Source organism: Bombina bombina, chromosome 1 (genome assembly GCF_027579735.1).
Source record: "Bombina bombina isolate aBomBom1 chromosome 1, aBomBom1.pri, whole genome shotgun sequence".
NCBI lineage: Eukaryota > Metazoa > Chordata > Amphibia > Anura > Bombinatoridae > Bombina > Bombina bombina.
In genome coordinates this window covers 803,258,375-803,282,124 of record NC_069499.1, presented here as the reverse complement: position 1 = coordinate 803,282,124, position 23,750 = coordinate 803,258,375, and the positions used below count along the sequence as shown (strand labels likewise).

Genomic DNA, 23,750 nt, shown 5'->3' with positions numbered 1-23,750 from the left:
ACTGTGAGTCCCTCCTTGATGATTGATGTATGCCACAGTTGTGACATTGTCTGTCTGAAAACAAATGAACGACTCTCTCTTCAGAAGAGGCCAAGACTGAAGAGCTCTGAAAATTGCACGGAGTTCCAAAATATTGATCGGTAATCTCACCTCCTGAGATTCCCAAACCCCTTGTGCCGTCAGAGACCCCCACACAGCTCCCCAACCTGTAAGACTTGCATCTGTTGAGATTATAGTCCAGGTCGGAAGAACAAAAGAAGCCCCCTGAATTAAACGATGGTGATCTGTCCACCACGTCAGAGAATGTCTTACAATCGGTTTTAAAGATATTAATTGAGATATCTTTGTGTAATCCCTGCACCATTGGTTCAGCATACAGAGCTGAAGAGGTCGCATGTGAAAACGAGCAAAGGGGATCGCGTCCGATGCAGCAGTCATAAGACCTATAATTTCCATGCATAAGGCTACCGAAGGGAATGATTGTGACTGAAGGTTTCGACAAGCTGAAATCAATTTTAGACGTCTCTTGTCTGTCAAAGACAGAGTCATGGACACTGAATCTATCTGGAAACCCAAAAAGGTTACCCTTGTCTGAGGAATCAATGAACTTTTTAGTGAATTGATCCTCCAACCATGATCTTGAAGAAACAACACAAGTCGATTCGTATGAGATTCTGCTAAATGTGAAGACTGAGCAAGTACCAAGATATCATCCAAATAAGGAAATACCACAATACCCTGTTCTCTGATTACAGACAGAAGGGCACCGAGAACCTTTGTAAAAATTCTTGGAGCTGTAGCTAGGCCAAACGGCAGAGCCACAAACTGGTAATGCTTGTCCAGGAAAGAGAATCTCAGAAACTGATAGTGATCTGGATGAATTGGAATATGCAGATATGCATCCTGTAAATCTATTGTAGACATATAATGCCCTTGCTGAACAAAAGGCAGGATAGTCCTTATAGTTACCATTTTGAATGTTGGTATCCTTACATAACGATTCAATATTTTTAGATCCAGAACTGGTCTGAAGGAATTCTCCTTCTTTGGTACAATGAAGAGATTCGAATAAAACCCCAGCCCCTGTTCCAGAACTGGAACTGGCATAATTACCCCAGCCAACTCTAGATCTGAAACACATTTCAGAAATGCTTGAGCTTTCACTGGGTTTACTGGGACACGGGAAAGAAAAAATCTCTTTGCAGGAGGTCTTATCTTGAAACCAATTCTGTACCCTTCTGAAACAATGTTCTGAATCCAAAGATTGTGAACAGAATTGATCCAAATTTCTTTGAAAAAACGTAATCTGCCCCCTACCAGCTGGGCTGGAATGAGGGCCGCACCTTCATGTGGACTTAGAAGCTGGCTTTGCTTTTCTAGAAGGCTTGGATTTATTCCAGACTGGAGATGGTTTCCAAACTGAAACTGCTCCTGAGGATGAAGGATCAGGCTTTTGTTCTTTGTTGAAACGAAAGGAACGAAAACGATTATTAGCCCTGTTTTTACCCTTAGATTTTTTATCCTGTGGTAAAAAAGTTCCTTTCCCTCCAGTAACAGTTGAGATAATAGAATCCAACTGAGAACCAAATAATTTATTACCCTGGAAAGAAAGGGAAAGTAGAGTCGATTTAGAAGACATATCAGCATTCCAAGTTTTAAGCCATAAAGCTCTTCTAGCTAAAATAGCTAGAGACATAAACCTGACATCAACTCTGATAATATCAAAAATGGCATCACAGATAAAATTATTAGCATGTTGAAGAAGAAGAATAATATTATGAGAATCATGATCTGTTACTTGTTGCGCTAAAGTTTCCAACCAAAAAGTTGAAGCTGCAGCAACATCAGCCAATGATATAGCAGGTCTAAGAAGATTACCTGAACACAGATAAGCTTTTCTTAGAAAGGATTCAATTTTCCTGTCTAAAGGATCCTTAAAGGAAGTACCATCTGCCGTAGGAATAGTAGTACGTTTAAGCAATGGTAGAAATAGCCCCATCAACTTTAGGGATTTTGTCCCAAAACTCTAATCTGTCGGACGGTACAGGATATAATTGCTTAAAACGTTTAGAAGGAGTAAATGAATTACCCAAATTATTCCATTCTCTGGAAATTACTTCAGAAATAGCACCAGGAACAGGAAAAACTTCTGGAATAACCACAGGAGATTTAAAGACCTTGTCTAAACGTTTAGATTTTAAATAAATATGAAGATTTATCAGCATCAACCTCTGAGACAGAATCCTCTGTATCAGAAGAATCATTAGAATCAGAATGATGATGTTCATTTAAAAATTCATCTGTATAAAGAAAAGTTTTAAAAGACTTTTTATGTTTACCAGAAGGAGGAATAACAGACATAGCCTTCTTAATGGATTCAGAAACAAAATCTCTTATGTTATCAGGAACACTCTGATGTTGATGGAACTGCAACAGGTAATGGTACTTTACTAAAGGAAATATTTTCTGCATTAACAAGTTTGTCATGACATTTAATACAAACAACAGCTGGAGGAACAACTACCAAAAGTTTACAGCAGATACACTTAGCTTTGGTAGTTCCAGCACCAGGCAGCGATTTTCCAGTAGTATCTTCTGACTCAGTTGCAACGTGTGACATCTTGCAATATGTAATAGAAAAAAAAACATATAAAGCAAAATTGATCAAATTCCTTAAATGACAGTTTCAGGAATGGGAAAAAATGCCAGTGAACAAGCTTCTAGCAACCAGAAGCAAAAAATAACGAGACTTAAATAAAGTGAGACAAAATTGACGCCCACATTATTTGGCGCCTAAATGCTATTAGCGCCAAAAATGACGCCACATCCGGAACGCCGACATTTTTGGCGCGAAAAACGTCAAAAATGACGCAACTTCCGGCGACACGTATGACGCCGGAAACAGAAAAAAAAAATTTGCGCCAAGAATGACGCAATAAAATGAACCATTTTCAGCCCCCGCGAGCCTAACAGCCCACAGGGAAGTCAAATTTTAAGGTAAGATAAAAATGATATATTTAAATGCATTATCCCAAATATGAAACTGACTGTCTGAAATAAGGAAATGTTGAACATCCTGAGTCAAGGCAAATAAATGTTTGAATACATATATTTAGAACTTTATAAAAAAGTGCCCAACCATAGCTTTAGAGTGTCACAGAAAATAAGACTTACTTACCCCAGGAAACTCATCTACATGTTGTAGAAAGCCAAACCAGTACTGAAACGAAAATCAGCAGAGGTAATGGTATATATATATAAGAGTATATCGTCGATCTGAAAAGGGAGGTAAGAGATGAATCTCTACGACCGATAACAGAGAACCTATGAAATAGACCCCGTAGAAGGAGATCATTGAATTCAAACAGGCAATACTCTCCTCACATCCCTCTGACATTCACTGCACGCTGAGAGGAAAACCGGGCTCCAACCTGCTGCGGAGCGCATATCAACGTAGAATCTAGCACAAACTTACTTCACCACCTCCATAGGAGGCAAAGTTTGTAAAACTGATTTGTGGGTGTGGTGAGGGGTGTATTTATAGGCATTTTGAGGTTTGGGAAACTTTGCCCCTCCTGGTAGGAATGTATATCCCATACGTCACTAGCTCATGGACTCTTGCTAATTACATGAAAGAAATCCCAGTTCTCTTGTATAATGTTGTTCAACCGCAGTTTATCAGGTGTATACTTAGTAACAAAGGTAATCCATGGCTTCTCCATACTTGCAATACTCTTCTTGATTAGCAACGTTTCTTGTGTCAGATCTTTGACTTTATCCATTGAGTGTTCGTTCAAGATATCCCCTTTCTCTGAATTTTCTGTGCATTTCTCGAAGTTGTGTCATCCTATTGGTTTGTGAAGTGTTGTTCCGGACCACTCGTTTAAATTGAGACACTGGAAGGGCTCTTTTTTAGAGCTGGTGGATGACAGCTGTCTGCCCTCAATATTGAATTCCGATCAGTGGCCTTTTGGAATAAAGTCATATTAAGCCTGTCCCCATTTTTGTAAATCCTTAGGTCTAGAAAGCTAATGACCATATCAGATGAATTGATTTTAAACTTTAAGTTGGGCTGGCAATCATTAAGCTGACCAAACCACTCTGTCAACTGTTTTTTAGTCCCTGACCAGATTACAAGTAGATCGTCTATATATCTCTTGAACAGTCTGATGTGTGGGCAGCTGAAGAGAGAGGTGCCATACATTTCAAATTCTGCCATATATATTTATATATAGGCGTAAGATGGGGCCACATTTGACCCATCGCCATGCCTGCTGTTTGAAGATAAAACTGTCGTTCAAACTTGAAATAATTGAACTTTAGACATAATTCCAGTAATTGCGTCAATACCTCTGTCGAGGGACCCACATACGGGTATCTATTCAGGTGTTTATGTACTGCCTCAATCACTTCCCCATGTGGGATAATTGTATACAGACTATTGACATTGAGTGTTACAAGTATGTCAGAAGTCGTTACAATGCAGCTCTCTTGTTTTTGTAATTCAATAACCTAATTTGAAACCAAAATAAAGGATGGTATATTTTGCACCAATGGTTGTAGTGTGGCATCCAGGAAGTTTGCAATTGGCTATAAAATTGAGCTGCTTGCGGAGACAATTGGTCTCCCCTGTGGATGGCATGGATCCTTGTGTACTTTAGGAAGAGTATATAGGATCGGTGTCACTGGGAAATTCACTCTTAAGTACGCTGCCAGGTTCTTGTTGATCCAATCCTGTTGTTCAAGATCTGAAATGAATCTATTGATTTCACCTTTGAATCTTGTTGTCAGATCTCCAGATAAGAGACAATAGGTATCTGTCGCTAAGTTGGTTCGGGACTTCAGCTCTATAGTAAGAATAATTCATTATGACCAGAGCACCACCCTTCTGCTTCCCTGAAAACCAACTCAGCATTGTTCTTGAGTTTGTTTAGTGCTCTCCATTCATCTACAGATAAATTTAGTATTGCAGGGAGGACGCCGGTGCACAGCTTGCCACACTTGGGTTAATTGGTGGTGAGGTATTTAAGGAGTAAGTTTTGTTCTTTGTTCATGTATGTCTCTGAGGAAGGGGCACCACCCCCAAACGTCACAATAAACTGACTGATTTGATTCCAAATGGTGAGTGCCTTTGCCTATGTTGTATATATATATATATAAAATATATAGTGTAGGCAGGCGCAGAGGGATCAGTAGGTCCAGGGCTGGCCCTGCCACCAAGAAAGGCCGCTTCTAAAAGTAAAAGCTGTGCGGCGGTGCCTGTGCCTAGCAGGGCTATGGCAACATTTGCCCATTATGCCCGGCGCTCAATCCGGGCCTGGCGCAAACATTTTGTCGAGCCCATCCAAAGCTAACTCAGTAGTAAGCAATAGTAATAATATACATGCTGCTCTGTATAATATTTTAGAGGATAGAAAGCTGTCCTTGCAACCTACACTAATAAAAGGCTCCCCTGCATTAAAATTGTACATATTCTGCCCAAGCCTATTAAGACCGGCTGCTGTGGGCCCACCCAGCACTTGGGCCCTGGTGGCACAGCACCTGCTGCACCAATTGCAGTTCCGCCCCTGGACCATACAGAGGGTTCTATAAAAAAAATTGAGCCATCTAGCAATCCTATTAGCTTAGGTTCTGCACCTTTACAAGTCTACATCAACAGAACCTATTCTACCATGCGTGTCTATGATCCAGTAGATGATCCTGGTGGTTACAAGATAGAGCTACTGACACATAGTGGGGAATATAGCAGAACTACCTTCACAGACTCTATTCCCTTTACATTTTTATCCCTGCGATATGGAGAGAAGCTGAACTTTAGAAGGTAAAGATTTGTAGCAGAAATGTATATATACATCATCTACAACTAACAGTGGTTAGTAATGTTGTATATGCTACCAGAGTGGGTTAAAGAATTTAAAGGGACAGTCTACAATACCATTTTTATTGTTTTAAAAGATACATAATCCCTTTATTACCCATTCCCCAGTTTTGCATAACCAACACAGTTATAATAATAATATACTTTTTACCTCTGATGTTGACGTATCTAATCATCTTCTGACAGTCCCCTGATCACATAATTTTTTTTTTATCTATTGACTTGCATTTTAGCCAATTAGTGCTGTGCTGACTCTAAAATAACTCCACGGGCGTGAGCACGTTATCTTAAAAATGCATGTGATAAGAGGTTGTCTGTGGTGGCTTAGAAACAGGCAGAAATTTAGTTTAGGTTTAAATGTTATAAAGTATATTAATATAACAATGTTGGTTGTGCAAGTTGGGGAATGGATAGTAAAGGCGTTATCTATCTTTAAAAAATAATTTTAGTTTTGATGTCCCTTTAAGTACCTCTACAGCGTTAATATCTGAACCTATGGGCAGTTTCTAACAATAACACTATGACAGTATCCTTACATTTTGCCAAAACTCCCCCCCCCACCCAAGCTAGATACAATGTAACTATTTGTTATAGTTATTGTAGCTAGCTTAGGGTTTATTTAACAGGTAAGTATTTATTTTTAAATAGGAATAATTTAGTTAATGATAGTAATTTTATTTAGATTTATTTAAATTATATTATATTTAAATTATATTTAAGTTAGGGGGTGTTAGGGTTAGACTTAGGTTTAGGGGTTAATAAATTTAATATAGTGGCGGCAGATTAGGGGTTAATAAATATAATGTAGGTGGTGGCGATGTTAGGGACAGCAGATTAGGGGTTAATAATATTTAACTAGTGGTTGCGAGGCGGGAGTGCGGCAGTTTAGGAGTTAATATGTTTATTATAGTGGCGGCGATGTCTGGAGCGGCAGATTAGGGGTTTATAATTTTATTATAGTGTTTGCGATGCGGGAGGGCCTCGGTTTAGGGGTTAATAGGTAGTTTATGGGTGTTAGTGTACTTTTTAGCACTTTAGTTATGAGTTTTATGCTACGGCTTTGTAGTGTAAAACTCATAACTACTGACTTTAAAATGCGTTAGGAATCTTGACGGGATAGGGTGTACCGCTCACTTTTTGGCCTCACAGGACAGACTCATAATACCAGTGCTATGGAAGTCCCATAGAAAAAAGGGTTTACGAAGTTTACGTAAGTCGGTTTGCAAAAAGGCCAAAAAAGTGTGCGGTGCCCCTATACCTGCAAGACTTGTAATACCAGCGGTAGTGAAAAAGCAGCGTTAGGACCCGTTAACGCTGCTTTTTCTGCTTACCGCAAAACTCGTAATCTAGCCGTTAGTTTGTAAGCACTTTGCCACAACTCAGTCAGCTGAAAGTTAGTCATGTTAGTTCACTAACTGTCCTGCATTCATTACAATTTTATTCTTGTGTTAATAGGCAAATATGCCTTCTTGTGAAATATTAAGTGTTATAATTGTGTTTAATTATGTTCTTTATTTACCCTAAAAACAAAGCACAGGCACATTTCAATTTTATCTTTATCAAATTGGTTTGTTCTTTGACTCTGAGGACCTCTTGTGGTCATTTGAAGTATATCTCCTTTGTCAGCAAAAACATTGGTTACATTTTTAGGCTTAAAGGGACACAATACCCAAATGTTTAAACAATTGAAAGTGATGCAGCATAGCTGTAAAAAGCGGACTAGAAAATATCTCCTGAACATCTCTATGTAAAAAAGAAAGATATTTTACCTCAAAAGTTCCTCAGTAGCCACCTCCCATTGTAAAGGATTTCTAAGCAGCATTTTAGTGTGTCTGTCCTAGGACAACTTAGGGGATGAGCCTTGTGAACTCTCATATTATTTCACCAATCAGGTAAAGGAAGCTTACTATGAAATCTCATGACAGTTAAGTCAAATCTCATGAGATCACAGTAAGAGTTCATGACCTCAGCACTGCTAATGCTGATTGGCTGCTGTTCATTTCTTTATTTTTTTTTTTTTTTTTTCTACCTGCAGCTGGGAGCAGGTGAAGTATAACTTTTTACACAGAACTTTCTCTGCTGAGCTGAGGAGATTGTGAGGTAAAATATCTTCCTTTTTTACATAGAGATGCTCAGGTGATATTTTCCTGTCAGCTTTTTACAGTTTTACTGCATCAGTTTCAAGTGATTTAGCATATGACTATTATGTCCCTTTAACAATACTAATTAATAAAAGTCTGCTCTTAAAGGGACATGAAACCCCAAATTTTTCTTTCATGGTTCAGAGAGAGAATACAATTTTAAACAACATTCCATTTTACTTATATTATCTAATTTGCTTAACTCTCTAGATATCCGTTTTTGAAGAAATAGCAATGTTTATGGGTGAGCCATTCACACTAGGAATATGTGCAACCACCAATCAGCAGCTTCTGAGCCTATTTATATATGTGATTTTCAACAAAGGATATCAAGAGAATAAAGTAAGTTGTTTAAAATTGCATGTGCTTTCTAAATCATAAAAGAAAAAAAAAATTGGGTTTTGTGTCCTTTTAATACTTGTAACTAAGATGTAACTCACACTTTTGTTTTCCATGAGTTAATCTGTTTAATTTACTTTTATGTCCGTCTTCTCGATTACAAAAGTGTTAAATAAAAAAGGGTCTGGGATGAGTCATTTGCTAATAGGAGAATGAATGGTTACCCATTTTTGATAACTCCCTGTACTTATTTTAAGTTTTTATTTGTACTTTGCATATCTCTCTAATTAAGATATGTCCTTCTACAAAGGCTAAAGGTGGTCACTCAGATTTGCTGACACTATCTGTAAACAAGATGCCCAAAAGGATTGTTTTTACAAACCCTGACTGAAATCATTGTTATATAGTATTATACTTAAACCTCAGCCCCCTTTATATCATTAAATAGGCGTATGTATATTGTTTTATTTAACCCTTTAATGACCACAGCACTTTTCCATTTTCTGTCCGTTTGGGACCAAGGCTATTTTTACATTTTTGCGGTGTTTGTGTTTAGCTGTAATTTTCTTCTTACTCATTTATTGTACCCACACATATTATATACCGTTTTTCTCGCCATTAAATGGACTTTCTAAAGATACCATTATTTTCATCATATCTTATAATTTACTATAAAAAAATATATAAAATATGAGAAAAAAATGGAAAAAAACACACTTTTTCTAACTTTGACCCCCAAAATCTGTTACACATCTGCAACCACCAAAAAACACCCATGCTAAATAGTTTCTAAATTTTGTCCTGAGTTTAGAAATACCCAATGTTTACATGTTCTTTGCTTTTTTTGTAAGTTATAGGGCCATAAATACAAGAAGCACTTTGCTATTTCCAAACCACTTTTTTTTTCAAGATTAGCGCTAGTTACATTAGAACACTAATATCTTTCAGGAATCTCTGAATATCCATTGACATGTATATATTTTTTTTTAGTAGACATCCCAAAGTATTGATCTAGGCCCATTTTGGTATATTTCATGCCACCATTTCACCGCCAAATGCGATCAAATACAAAAAATCGTTCACTTTTTCACAAATGTTTTCACAAACTTTTGGTTTCTCACTGAATTTATTTACAAACAGCTTGTGCAATTATGGCATAAATGATTGTAAATTTTTCTTTGGGATCCCCTTTGTTCAGAAATAGCAGACATATATGGCTTTGGTGTTGCTTTTTGGTAATTAGAAGGATGCTAAATGCCACTGTGCACCACACGTGTATTATGCCCAGCAGTGAAGGGGTTAATTAGGGAGCATGTAGGGAGCTTTTTGGGGTAATTTTAGCTTTAGTGTAGTGTAGTAGACAACCCCAAGTAATGATCTAGGCCCATTTTGGTATATTTCATGCCACCATTTCACCGCCAATTGCGATCAAATTAAAAAAAAAGTTAAATTTTTCACAATTTTAGGTTTCTCACTGAAATCATTTACAAACAGCTTGTGCAATTATGGCACAAATTGTTGTAAATGCTTCTCTGGGATCCCCTTTGTTCAGAAATAGCAGACATATATGGCTTTGGCGTTGCTTTTTGGTACTTAGAAGGCCGCTAAATGCCGCTGCGCATCACACGTGTATTATAGCTAGCAGTGAAGGGGTTAATTAGGTAGCTTGTAGGGAGCTTGCAGGGTTAATATCACATTTAGTGTAGAGCTCAGCCTCCCACCTGAAACATCAGACCCCCTGATCCCTCCCAAACAGCTCTCTTCCCTCCCCCACCCCACAATTGTCCCCGCCATCTTAAGTACTGGCAGCAACTCTGCCAGTACTAAAATAAAATATATATTTAGGCTTTTTGGGTTTTTTTTAAAGCATATTTACATATGCTGCTGTGTAGGAGCCCCCCTTAGCCCCCAACCTGGCTGATCCCCCACCAAACAGCTGTCTAACCCTCCCCCTCTGCCTTAATGGCCACCATCTTGGGTACTGGCAGCTGTCTGCCAGTACCCAGTTTATAAAAAAACAGTTGCTTTTTTATTTTTTCCCCATTTTCTGCAGTGTAGCTCCCCTACCCACCAAAGAACAAACCCCCACCCCCTCCTAGATACCTTTGATTGTTTTGTTTTTTTAAATAAAAGCTTTTTTCTGAAACTTTTAGCACAGTCTTTTCTGTAGTGTAGCGGTTCCCACCCGCTCCCGCCCCGTGCATGCGCCCCCATCGCCCCCGATCCCGCCCCCCTCTACATTACCCGGCCCATCGATGGCCGCCCACCCGCCTCCCAAGTCAGCTCCCACCCACCAAAGATACCGGCCATCGATGTCCGGTGCAGAGAGGGCCACAGAGTGGCTCTCTCTGCACCGGATGGCCATTTAAGGTTATTGCAGGATGCCTCCATATCGAGGCATCACTGCAATAACCGGAAAGCAGCTGGAAGCGAGCAGGATCGCTTCCAGCTGCTTTCCACACCGAGGACGTGCAGGGTACGTCCTCAGGCGTTAACTGCCTTTTTTTTTGAAGACGTACCCTGCACGTCCTCGGTCTTTAAGGGGTTAAATGAATTGTACCCATGGACAGCACTGCGGAATATTTTGGTGTGACATAAATAAAATATAACAATAAATAATACATATATGTATACATAGATATTACTTATGTCTTTACTTCCCCAGATAAGCAATTGTTATTAATATGCCTTATGATTACTACTATGGGACACGATCACTATTATACACTTGGCAACTATAAAACTTTTCATTCTAACCTACCTGGGGTGCTATTTTTAGATATAATGCATTTCATTTAGACAAGAGGTTTTTTGTAATGGGAATAAAGCGACATTTTTCTATTTATTTCATTTAGTGAGCATTGACATTTTGTTCTGAGAAGCAGAAAGTTTTGAAGGAGGTAACTTTCTACATTCTGGTTTGTCCATAGGCTATTGTACATTTACTAATTGTCCTTAAGGATATAGATGAATAGCTATTGCCTTATAAGATTTTATGCCTCTCAATCTTTATTAAGACACAACTAGCAGCCTTCACCACAATAGTGTACATTTCATATGGTAATAAAGCAAGTGTAAATATTATATTCTGATATTATGTTATATGATAACAGTTCATTTTAGCATTAAAGGGACAATAAACACCAGAATGTTTGTTGTTTAAAAAGGTAGATAATCCCTTTATTACCCATTCCCCAATTTTGCATAAACAACACAGTTATAATAATATACGTTTCACCTCTGTGATTACCTTGTATCTATGCCTCTGCAAACTGCCCCCTTATTTCAGTTCTTTTGACAGACATGCATTTTTAGCCAATCAGTGCTTGCTCTTAGGAGCTTCACGTGCCGGAGCTCAATATTATCTATATGAAACACATGAACCAACGCCCTCTAGTGGTGAAAAACTGTCAAAATGCTTTCCGATTAGAGGAAGTCTTCAAGGTCTAAGAAAATAGCACATGAACCTCCTAGATTTAGCTTTCAACTAAGAATACCAAGTGAACAAAGCAAAATTGGTAATAAAAGTAAATTGGAAAGTTGTTTAAAATTACATGCCCTATTTAAATCATGAAAGTTTTTGTTTTACTTTACTGTCCCTTTAATTTGGTGATATGTTAATTCAAGCTTCAGGTCCATAAGTGGCCCTTTTTTTTTGTTTTTTTTACCCCTATTTTTCTCTTTTGTTTTCTAATAGCTTGGTAGGTGATCAAGAGTGGCCACTATTTAACATCTGGGGAAATGATCCCTTTGCTATAAATGTTTCATTGTTCCTAGGGGGTACTTAAATACTATATACCCTGTAGTACCCCTTCTGTATTTGATAAATGTATGAGTTGGTCCAAGAGTGGCCATTGTTCATGGGAATCTTTTTCCATGTTAATATGATATTTCCCAGGGTACCACTATAAAGAACATAGGAGGTAATACCACTTCTCTTTTATCTTAAGAACATTACAGGTATCTTCCTGTTTGTTTTATAAGATTTTGTCAGCTCTATCATTGAATTTTGGCGATGTGATAATTGATCTTATATTATTGGAAGATATGGTATGACTCTTCATTTATCTCAGTGATTTTGTCTATGTATGGATGTATATATATATATATATATATATATATATATATATATATATATATATATATATATGTAATAGAAGAAAGCACTCGCTAGGCTTAAGGATAAGCAATAGAAGCTTTTATTTACGTGACGTTTCAGGGACAGCTCCCCTTCATCAGACCAGATCAGATGGGTCTGATGAAGGGGAGCTGTCCCCAAAACGTCCCGTAAATAAAAGCTTCTATTGCTTATCCTTAAGCCCAGCGAGTGCTTTCTTCTATTACCTTTATCTCTACCTGCATTCAGCACCCTGGCAACTGGACACCTGTTTGTGCGAGTGCACCAGCCTCTGTGAATATATATATATATATGCGCAACAAGTGATAAATTCAGCAAGCACAAAACTTCCATTTAAAAAGTCCAAAAATTTATTTGACAAATTAAAACAAGGCTGCTGAAACTGCAGCTCACAAAAACATAGCACACAGTCAAAATCTTACATGTGTATATATATATATATATATATAGTAGCCCTCAGTTTACACCAGGGTTAGGTTGCAGGAGGAATGGTTGTAAATCGAAACCGTTGTAAATTGTAATCCAGCTTATAATGTAAGTCAATGGGAAGTGAGGGAGTTTAGTTCCAGGCCCCTCTCAAAATTGTTAGCATGTTAGATAATATTGGGTCTGCACCTATTCTATGCATTTCAATCTGCAGTGATAAATAGGCAGTTAGGCACCTTCACTTCAAGCAGCTGGACAGGAAGATTATAGGGAAGTGGCTGCTAAATCTTGCGCAATAGGTCTTGTCTGATCTGTGTACACAGATCAATTTCAGGCTGTTAAACTAGCTTAAAGGGATATGAAACCCAAAAATGTTCTTTCATGATTCAGATAGAGAATACAATTTCGAACAACTTTTCAATTTACTTCTATTATTTAATTTGCTTCTTTCTCTTGTTATCCTTTGCTGAAATGTTTATCTAGGCAAGTTCATGTGCAGCAGAGAACATAGGTCTTAGCTGTTGATTGGTAGCTGCATATATAAACTGATTGTCATTGGCTCACCCATGTGTTCAATTAGAAACTAGTAGTGCATTGCTGCTCCTTCAACAAATGATACCAAGAGAATGAAACAGATTAGATAATAGAAGTAAGTTAGAAAGTTGTTTAAAATTGTATTCTCTATCTGAATCATGAAATAATTTTTTTGGGCTTCATGTCCCTTTAACTTTGCTGAAACACAAAAGGACAGCTCCACCTACTGGGTATTTTAATTAGTGCACTGATTTTTAATGCATTTCAATAGCAGTCCCGTGACTGAAAAAAAAGGTTGTTATTCTGAAACGGTGCAAATTGAACCGGCGTAAACCGAGGGCCACATGTATGTATGTATGTATGTATGTATGTATGTATGTATGTATGTATGTATGTATGTATACATATATATATATATATATATATATATATATATATATATATATATATATATATATGCACACACACACACTTTATGTAGTTATGTAGACCTGATATTACATTGTCACATATTATTGTTAAGATTGTGCAATAGTTATTGAAACACAGTGAGACACTTTAGAAGAGAAATATATGTTTATTGTGTATAAAGACAAAAACAAGAAAAATAATCTCACATTAAAGTATAATACTGACATCCAATCTTGCTTGCTAGCCAATCCCAGTAATCTAGCAAGTCTCAGTAAACAAGGTAAGTCCCTTTTTATTTTAAAAAATAAATCACTAAGATATGTTAAAAATGCAGAAACTATCAAGACTAAATACAAAGTGTTAAAAAGAAATTGCTGCTGGTAGCTGAAATTGAACACATCTTAACAATAATTTATCCTCTTTATAATAAAATAGCAAGGTAAAATTGGTGTCTAAATACCAACAAAATAATTTACCATGTAAATAGGTAAAAAGGCTCATATTCATAAGCAGGAATCTTCCTGTCTATACTTACAGACAGAGAAGGATGTCAATATGAAAATGTTATGTCTAGACATTTAGGTTTGGCAGTTATATGCGGTCATGTAAAATGCTCAATTTTCAAAATGTTAAAGTAGCCAACAGCACTTCAATATCCTTTGTCGGTAGAGTATGTTCCTTTAACAAAACCAGTCAGTTTTCAAATCAAAATTTGTATAATAGTGTACATGCCAACGTCAAAAGATGCTTATGAAAATGCATTTCTGTACAATTTAATAATCCAGACTATACTAAGAGAAAAGATTTAAGATTTGGAAACAAAAAATCCTTTCATTGCATTACATAATATAACATAATTCCTGCAAAAGTTCTATTTTATCTTTTGTGGCACTGATTGTGAATCTAATAGTGGGGATAGGTCGGCCCATAAAACTTGTCTCTATTTTCCCCTTGAGCGGCATAAAGCTATTTTGCAACATTTATTTTTCTGGTTATTCGGTTGCTACTTTATGACCTGACATCTTATCTGGAAATCCAACGCTGTTACCAACTAGTTTGCTTTCTAGACGTCCCTATTGAAATGACACATAATGCAGGTGGAGCAGTGTGATATTGCTTAGGAGTTTGTAAGTTTAAATCTTTTTCTTTTGAAGTAAAACATCCTGTAGTGTTTTTGGTCCGTGAAATGTCTATTTCCTTTTGGTTTCAGTTGCAAAACCTAATACATCAACACATAAATTATAAACATATGTTAATGTTTGCTGTGCCTTTTGGAAGAATATTGTTTTTTAATTGTCACAAATAATGAACTTTTTTTGGCACAGCCATTCATAAAATGTCAAGCTAACTTTTACTAGGTAAATGCAAAACTGCTTCCCACAAGCAACCAACCCTCCACCAAATGGCTGTAGTATATTTCTTTCCAAGACTCTGTCACCTAAAGGTTTGATCAATTAGGGATCTTTTATGTCTGTACATATATACTGTGTGTAACCATGGATACGGTGTCGCAGGCCTTGGGTAAAAGCAAAGTTAGCACAATAAATTGCATTTTTGTTCTCCTAATGCTACAAGTATTCTGGAAATGTAATGTGCAAATGCCTGGTCCTTTGTGACAATATAGATTATATTTATAATTTGTCAGCCAAACAGTTGTAGTGTAATGAATTTGCAGCAGTTACTGGAAAGCCCATTTCATGTTTACGCGAGAACAGTTGGGTAATGGGAAGGTAAATTTCAGAAGCTGAGAACGGAAAAGAAAACTCCCTGAAAAAAATAAATAAAAACAAATTAGCATTATTGCAGCTACAAGTCAAACCTAAACAAAACATGAAATATGTGTTGAAAAAACTTAGTTATTACATAATTAAGATTTTATATTTGCTTTATAGTTGTGTCACAAAGAATATTGAGAGCACACTGGTATAAATCCTAATCTGTTAAGTTTGTCTTCCATGGTCAGAAACATAGCCGTAACTATATCATATGCAATATGGTTTCCAACCGCATCTAGGTATTTTGTACCCATTTTGGGATAATCCTTTACTTAGAAAATAAAGCAAACGTCCTGTTTTAGGAGGTTACTACCTGAACTAAACTAAACTATATGAGGGCTAAGTAGTTGATTCGGAAGCAGAGAAAAGATGGCTGTTGTCTGGGTACAAAGAACATTAGTTAGAATGGAGAAAATTACGGTTTTATTTGATCTTTTTAGATAAAAATGTTACAGATAACATATTTAAGGCCAGATATCTGGCCTTAAAGGGGTATAAAACTGGCCATATATTCTCTTCTTAAAAGCGCACACAGATATTTACTCAAGTATCATAATTTGATTGGTTAACAAAAACTGAGTAAAGAGAAATGCTCACAAGGGGCGTCAGTATTGTACTTCATATGATATCGCAGAGAATATTGAAAAAATGATTTATCCATACATTTTGTCTTGTGAGATATTAGGTACTGGTGGGACATTGCTAAAGCAACCTGTAGATGGGAACAAAACTTTTTTTTTGAGGAAGCAACATCATTACCAAATGCTTTATACAAGGATAAAACCACAACATGCAAATATGAACAGGAAGTCACAAACTTGCCATGCATCGTTTTAAGACTTCATATTTATCTGGTTCATGATAAAGTCCTAGATAGTTGTCCAAATAAAAAGTGAAGATTGATTTTCTGATCTTGCAAACCTTAAAGGGATACTAAACCCACATTTTTTTCTTTCATGCGTCAGAGCACACAATTTTAATTAACTTTCTAATAAACTCCTATTCCTCGTTCTCTTGCTATCTTTATTTGAAAAGCAGGAATATAAAACTTAGGAGCCAGCCCATTTTAGGTTCAGCCCCCTGTAAAGCGCCTGCTTATTGGTGACTACATTAAGCTAACCAATAAGCAAGCGTAACCCAGGTTCTGAACCAAAAATAGGCCGGCTCCTAAGCTTTACATTTCTACTTTTTAAATAGAGATAGCAAGAGAACGAAGAAAAATTGATAATAGGAGTAAATTAAAAAGTTAATTAAAATTGCTGCTCTATCTGAATCATGAAAGAAAAAATTGGATTTTGTATCCCTTTAAAGAATGAAGGCACAAATCCAACTGACAAACGTTTTGCCCTTTCTAAGCCAAGAGTGAAGAACAAAAAGAATTGTTCTTGATATCCTAAAACAGTGCTTGACAAATGCGTTTAAAAATTAGGAGCCAGGCATATTTTTAGGAGCCAGACCGTTGGATTTGTATATAGAAATATGGAGAATAACCCAAAAAGTTAGGAGCCAGGGGTAAAATTCTAGGAGCCAGTGGCTACCAGGCTCCTGGGTTTGTCGAGCCATGTCCTAAATTGTAACTATAAAATACTTAAGATTCTAGCTACCTCAACCCAATGCAAGAGGATTTCCTTGTTATTCCTTATAAAAGCAAGAGATTAACATTTTGAGAATTGAAACCCTTTGAGAGGAAAAAAAAAAGACCTGGATGTCCTCAATTCAGGCTAATCTAGACAATGAAAAAAAAAAATCAATCAGAAAAATGTGAAACATAAAGCAAATAAAATACTAAAATAAAAATAAAAAAAGGGGCGTAACTACAAAGGCAACTGAACTCATATTAAAAATGATGAAGCGGGGCGTGTCCAAGCAGCGGCCATGATAGCACGTATTATCTGCAGCTTGTCAGGAGTTTTCAACAATGTACCAAACTATATTATTATCTGAGGATATAATCTACAATACAGGCTTTTGTTAAACGCCGCATGAGATTAGGACGAGCAGAAGGAACCTATTTTATGCCATATTTAATGTCTCTATACTTGATTCCTACCTACATGAACGTGGCATTTCCCCCCCGCGGGCCATTTGGGTTAAGTGGCCACATACAGAGTGCAGATCTCATTCTAACCCGAGCAACAATTATGGACTGTGTAACTGGAGTGACATGGGGGACTTTGGAGAAGTTATTAACTGATCATTACGCCAGATTGGAGAGACGCATAGAGTCAATTATTTGTAGCTGCAACATTTCGGAGGGAGCACACGCTGAGAGCTGTGGCTCTGAAGAAGCAGTCTCCCATTCTAGAGCAAACGATTTGCCTCGCACTGTGGACATAGGGGAGCAGCTGATCGATCAGGCTAAGGCACACAATGGGCAAGCCTGCAACAAGGCGATCTTCCTACCACGCAGGACAACTGTAGCTTCAGCCGCAACAGGGTCTGTTAAACAAACATATCGTCTCTGGTCCACAAATCGCTCAGGCCAGGGGAAACATCAGACACTCACGACAAAGAGGATCCTGGGGATCGCATACCCCTATACTCCAATGGCAGCTAAATCTGTTGTATTGGTTACATTCCATCAAGCTACCTAGTTCACAAAATTGCAAAAGGGCTCCATTCACAGAGAACGGTTTGATCGTTAAGCACACCGCAGACATTGTGAAAACTGGTGTGGGTTAGGTATGTGAAATTTGTGAGAGCCTGCACGATACACTATCAAGTGGACTTGGTTACTCTCATATACTGTGAAATAACTTGAATCTTTGTGCACCTCTATTTTTCCTTGGACTCTTTTGTAGTTTGACACAAAATATGGACAACCAGTAATTATACTGCACCTCACCCTTCTCCCCTATAACAGGGGCTTCTAATTCCTCATTCTGCTTTATGACGACTCTATTGTCTGATGGTGCATTTCGTATGTGCTAATGAGGAAAAATTATTTACACTGCTAACTTCTGATATTTTGACCAGCTACTGTTATACCTCAATTATTATACCCTAAATATCTAATTGTAAAATTGTTTATTACCCTGTAAGATTCATATATGGAAGTTAATTTATAGGTTATCTAATTGATTTCTGCTAAACAGTTCATCCCTGTATGTTATAGTTCACAGCTAAGTAGACTATAGGCACTAATATTTAGATATTAGCTTATTTAAATGTTTCAGGGATATATAAATGTATATAGTGAATTGCAAACCCTCCAAGCTCCTATAGCGATGTAAAGGCTTATCTATAGTGCTAGGGAAAGTAGCATAGACTTTCTGATGTCCATAGCCGATAGATTATTAAACTTTAATGTCAGCTGATATTCTGCTTTAATATAGTAGGTGGGTACAAGATTTGATACTTTGGGAGAGGTGTTGCTTTCTGCTCTCATCGGGGAGTAGGTTCCCCGATCATAATATGATTGAGGTCTTCTTCAGTAAGGTGAGGGTATTACTGTCTCTATATATGTCAAAATTAACCATAGTTTACAGAGATCTTCGGGTCTGAGGCCTGACAATAAGTAATAGTTCATACCCTACGAGAGTAGTTGCATTGAGAGTAGAGCATAACCTGATCCACACGTGATTAATTAGATAACTATACTGGCTTTAAATTAGATCTGTTATAATGCTAACTAGAATGCTATTGGAGGCTTAAAAGCTCATGTAAATACATGGAATCTATCAGTACTGCTTGAGGATCCCTCGATCTGGACCCGTAACAAGGAAGTTTGGCATTCTGACGAGATGCCATCAGATCCAATTCTGGTGTGCCCCATTGATGAATCAATTGTGCAAACACCTCCGGATGAAGTTCCCACTCCCCCGGATGAAAAGTCTGACGCTTAGAAAATCCGCCTTCCAGTTCTCCACTCCTGGGATATAGATTGCTGATAGATGGCAAGAGTGAGCCTCTGCCCATCAAATTATTTTGGAAACCTCCATCAGCTAGAGAACTTTTTGTTCCCCCCTGATGATTGATATATGCTAGAGTCGTGATATTGTCCTACTGGAATCTTATGAATCTGGCCAAAGCCAGCTGAGGCCACGCCTGAAGCGCATTGAATATCACTCTCAGTTCTAGAATATTTATTGGGAGGAGAGCCTCCTCCTGAGTCCACATACCCTGTGCTTTCAGGGAATTCCAGACTGCACCCCAGTCCAAGAGGCTGGCGTCCATCGTCACTACAACCCATGCTGGTCTGCGGAAGCACAGTCCCTGGGACAGATGATCCTGTGACAACCACCAAAGAAGAGAGTCTCTGGTCTCTTGATCCAGATTTATCTGAGGAGATAAATTTGCATAATCCCCATTCCACTGATATGCATAGTTGCAGTGGTCCGAGATGCAAGCGAGCAAACGGAACTATGTCCATTGCCACTACCATTAGTCCGATTACCTCCATACACTGAGCCACGGACGGCCGAGGAATGGAATGAAGAGTTCGGCAGGTGGTTAAAATCTTTGATTTCCTGACCTCCGTCAGAAAAATTTTCATGTCTACCGAATCTATCAGAGTTCCCAGGAATGAAACTCTTGTGAGGGGGATAAGTTAACTCTTTTTTACGTTCACCTTCCACCCATGAGATCTTAGAAAAGCCAACACGATATCCGTGTGAGATTTGGCTAGTTGGAAAGTTGACGCCTAAATTAAGATATCGTCCAGATAAGGCACCACTGCTACACCACTGCTATGCCCCGCGGCCTTAGAACTGCCAGAAGGGACCCTAGCATCTTTGTGAAAATTCTGGGAGCTGTGGCCAACCCGAAGGGAAGAGCCACAAACTGGTAATGCTTGTCCAGAAAGGCGAACCTGAGGAAATGGTGATGATCTTTGTGGATAGGGATGTGAAGATACGCATCCTTTAAGTCCACGGTGGTCATATATTGACCCTCCTGTATCATTGGTAAAATAGTCCGAATGGTCTCCATCTTGAAGGAATTTGTTTAGGATCTTGAGATCTAAAATTGGTCTGAAGGTTCCCTCTTTTTTGGAAACTACAAACAGATTGCAGTAAAAGCCCTGCCCCTGTTCTTTTTTCGGAACTGGGCAGATCACTCCCATGGTATATAGGTCTTCTACACAGCATAAGAACGCCTCTCTTTTTGTCTGGTTTACAGACAATTGAGAAAGATGGAATCTCCGCTTTGGAGGAGAATTTTGGAAACCTAGAAGATACCCCTGGGTTACGATTTCTAACGCCCAGGAGTCCTGAATGTCTGTTGCCCAAGCCTGAGCAAAGAGGGAAAGTCTGCCCCTTACTAGATCCAGTCCCGGATCGGGGGCTACCCCTTCATGCTGTCTTGATGGCAGCAGCGGGCTTCTTGGCCTGTTTACCTTTGTTCCAAGTCTGGTTAGGTCTCCAGACTGACATGGATTGAGTAAAATTCCCCTCTTGTTTTGCAGCAGGGGAAGAGGCACCACCTTTGAAGTTTCGAAAGGAACGAAAATTATTTTGTTTGGTCCTCATCTTAGTTGTCTTATCCTGATTAAGGGCATGGTCTTTCCCTCCAGTGATGTCTGAAATGATCTCTTTCAGTTCAGGCCCGAATAGGGTCTTACCTTTGAAAGGGATAGCTAAAAGCTTAGATTTTGATGACACATCAGCAGACCAGGACTTAAACCATAACGCTCTATGCGCTAAAATGGCAAAACCTGAATTCTTTGCCGCTAATTTAGCCAGTTGAAAAGCGGCATCTGTAATGAAAGAATTAGCTAGCTTGAGAGCCCTAATTCTGTCCAGAATATCATCTAATGGGGTCTCAACCTGAAGAGCCTCCTCCAGAGCCTCGAACCAAAAAGCAGCTGCAGTAGTTACAGGAACAATGCACGCTATAGGTTGCAGAAGAAAACCCTGATGAACAAATATTTTCTTTAGGAGACCCTCTAATTTTTTATCCATAGGATCTTTGAAAAGCACAACTGTCCTCAATAGATATAGTTGTACGCTTAGCCAGGGTAGAAATAGCTCCCTCCACCTTAGGGACCGTCTGCCACGAATCCCGCATGGTGTCTGATATGGGAAACATTTTCTTAAAAGTAGGAGGGGGAGAGAACGGAATACCTGGTCTATCCCATTCCTTAGTAACAATGTCCGAAATCCTCTTGGGGACCGGAAAAACATCAGTGTAGCCAGGAACCTCTAGATATCTGTCCATTCTACACAATTTCTCTGGAACTACAATAGGGTCACAATCATCCAGAGTCGCTAAAACCTCCCTGAGCAATAAGCGGAGGTGTTCTAGTTTAAATTTAAAAGCCGTCATATCTGAGTCTGTCTGAGGGAACATCTTTCCTGAATCAGAAATCTCTCCCTCAGACAGCAAATCCCTCACCCCCAACTCAGAACATTGTGAGGGTACATTTGATATGGCTAATAAAGCGTCAGAGGGCTCAGTATTTACTCTCACACCAGACCTACTGCGCTTCCCCTGCAACCCAGGCAGCTTAGATAAAACCTCTGTGAGGGTAGTATTCATAACTGCGGCCATATCTTGCAGGGTGAAAGAATTAGAAGCACTAGGCATCGCTTGTGCGGGCATTAATGGTTGTGACACTTGGGGAGAATTAGATGGCATAACCCGATTCCCTTCTGACTGAGAATCATCCTGCGACATACTTTTATTAGCTAAAATATGTTCTTTGCAATTTATTGCCCTTTCAGTGCATGAGGGAAACATTTTAAGTGGTGGTTCCACAATGGCTTCTAAACACATTGAACATTGGCTTTCCTCAATGTCAGACATGTTGTACAGGTTATTAATGGCTACAAACAAGCATGAAAACACTTTATTTAGTGAAAAAATAACAATCTTAAAAAACGGTACTGCACCTTTAAGAGAAAAAAAGCATACACGTTCTGCAAAACTGCTTTAAAATGCACCAAATTTTTCAAAATTTTGCAAGCAGACTTAATATGTGTAGTTAAGTTTGCCCCACAAGGAAAATTAACATTTAACACTTTAATGTGCAAACCAGATTGAAATTAGGCCTAAATCCGGAAAAAAACACCCCCAGCACCTTGCCACAGCCCTGCTGTGGCGCCTACCTGCCCTCAGGGATAGTAACTATGGGGTTAAAGCTTCGATTTGGCCCAAAAGATTCACAAGGGCCCTCAGGAGTTGGAGCTTGCTGCGTGAAAACAATCGCGCATCTGAGGCGCGAAAATAGGCCCCGCCCATCTCGCTTGATGTCTCTACAGCCTCAAAGAACCGCACCAGAGCGGTTTTAAACTAGCCATGTGGGTTCTGAGACCCAAAAAATAAGCCAAGTGTACCCGCAATAAAGTTGCCCAAAAAACATTATTGCCCACAAAACGTTAACAGCACTCCCAGTTCATAAAACGTTTGCCAACAAACATTCAAACACAGTGTCAACCATTTTTGTAATTAGCCCCTTATGCAAGCAAAGTAATGCCTTTCTATAGCTCTTATGATTACTGCTTACCCTTACCCTCATGGGGATACTGTCAGCCTTTCTGAAATACACAGTCTCTCCAGAAAAAATTACTGAACATACCTCACTGCTATATAGCATGAAAACGTTCCTCACACTGAAGTTTCTTGTACCCCTCAGCCTCTGTGGGAACAGCACTGGATCTTAGTCACAAATGCTAAGATCATCATCCTCCAGGCAGAAGTCTTCATCCATCTGCTGCCTGAGAGTAAATAGTACACACCGGTACCATTTAAAACAAAAAACTCTTGCTTGAAGAAATTAAAAACTAATATTTTATCACCTCTTTCACTTTACCCTTCCTAGTACTTAGAGTAGGCAAAGAGAATGACTGGGGGGTGGAGCTAAGGGAGGAGCTATATAGACAGCTCTGCTGTGGTGCTCTTTGCCACTTCCTGTTAGCAGGATATAATATCCCACAAGTAATGGATGAATCTGTGGACTCGTCGTTCCTTTTAAAAGAAAAGGATACCTTGCCTGTTCTTAAAATTAATAAAGACCAATGGGGGTAACCCAAACACACTGCATTTCCCTGTCAAGGGGCTTCTGTCAGCGAGAAATGAACTGGTCAGAACCTCCCAGCAGTAATAAATTATCTTCTTTCTTTGGCAGTTTAAAAAAAAAAAAAGTAAGTCACACAGTCGCAGTAGATATA

General features: G+C 38.5%; 1 protein-coding gene across 1 annotated transcript in view; it reads right to left on the bottom strand.

Annotated features, from left to right (window-relative positions):
- Positions 1 to 14,013: 14,013 nt before the first annotated feature.
- The window catches only part of TSPAN6 (tetraspanin 6), a 53,597-nt gene continuing 43,860 nt past the window's right edge, over positions 14,014 to 23,750 (bottom strand). Inside the window, exon 8 of the mRNA XM_053699376.1 lies at positions 14,014 to 15,634. The gene's annotated coding sequence lies outside the window, so the exon portion shown is untranslated. The remainder of the gene's footprint in view (positions 15,635 to 23,750) is intronic.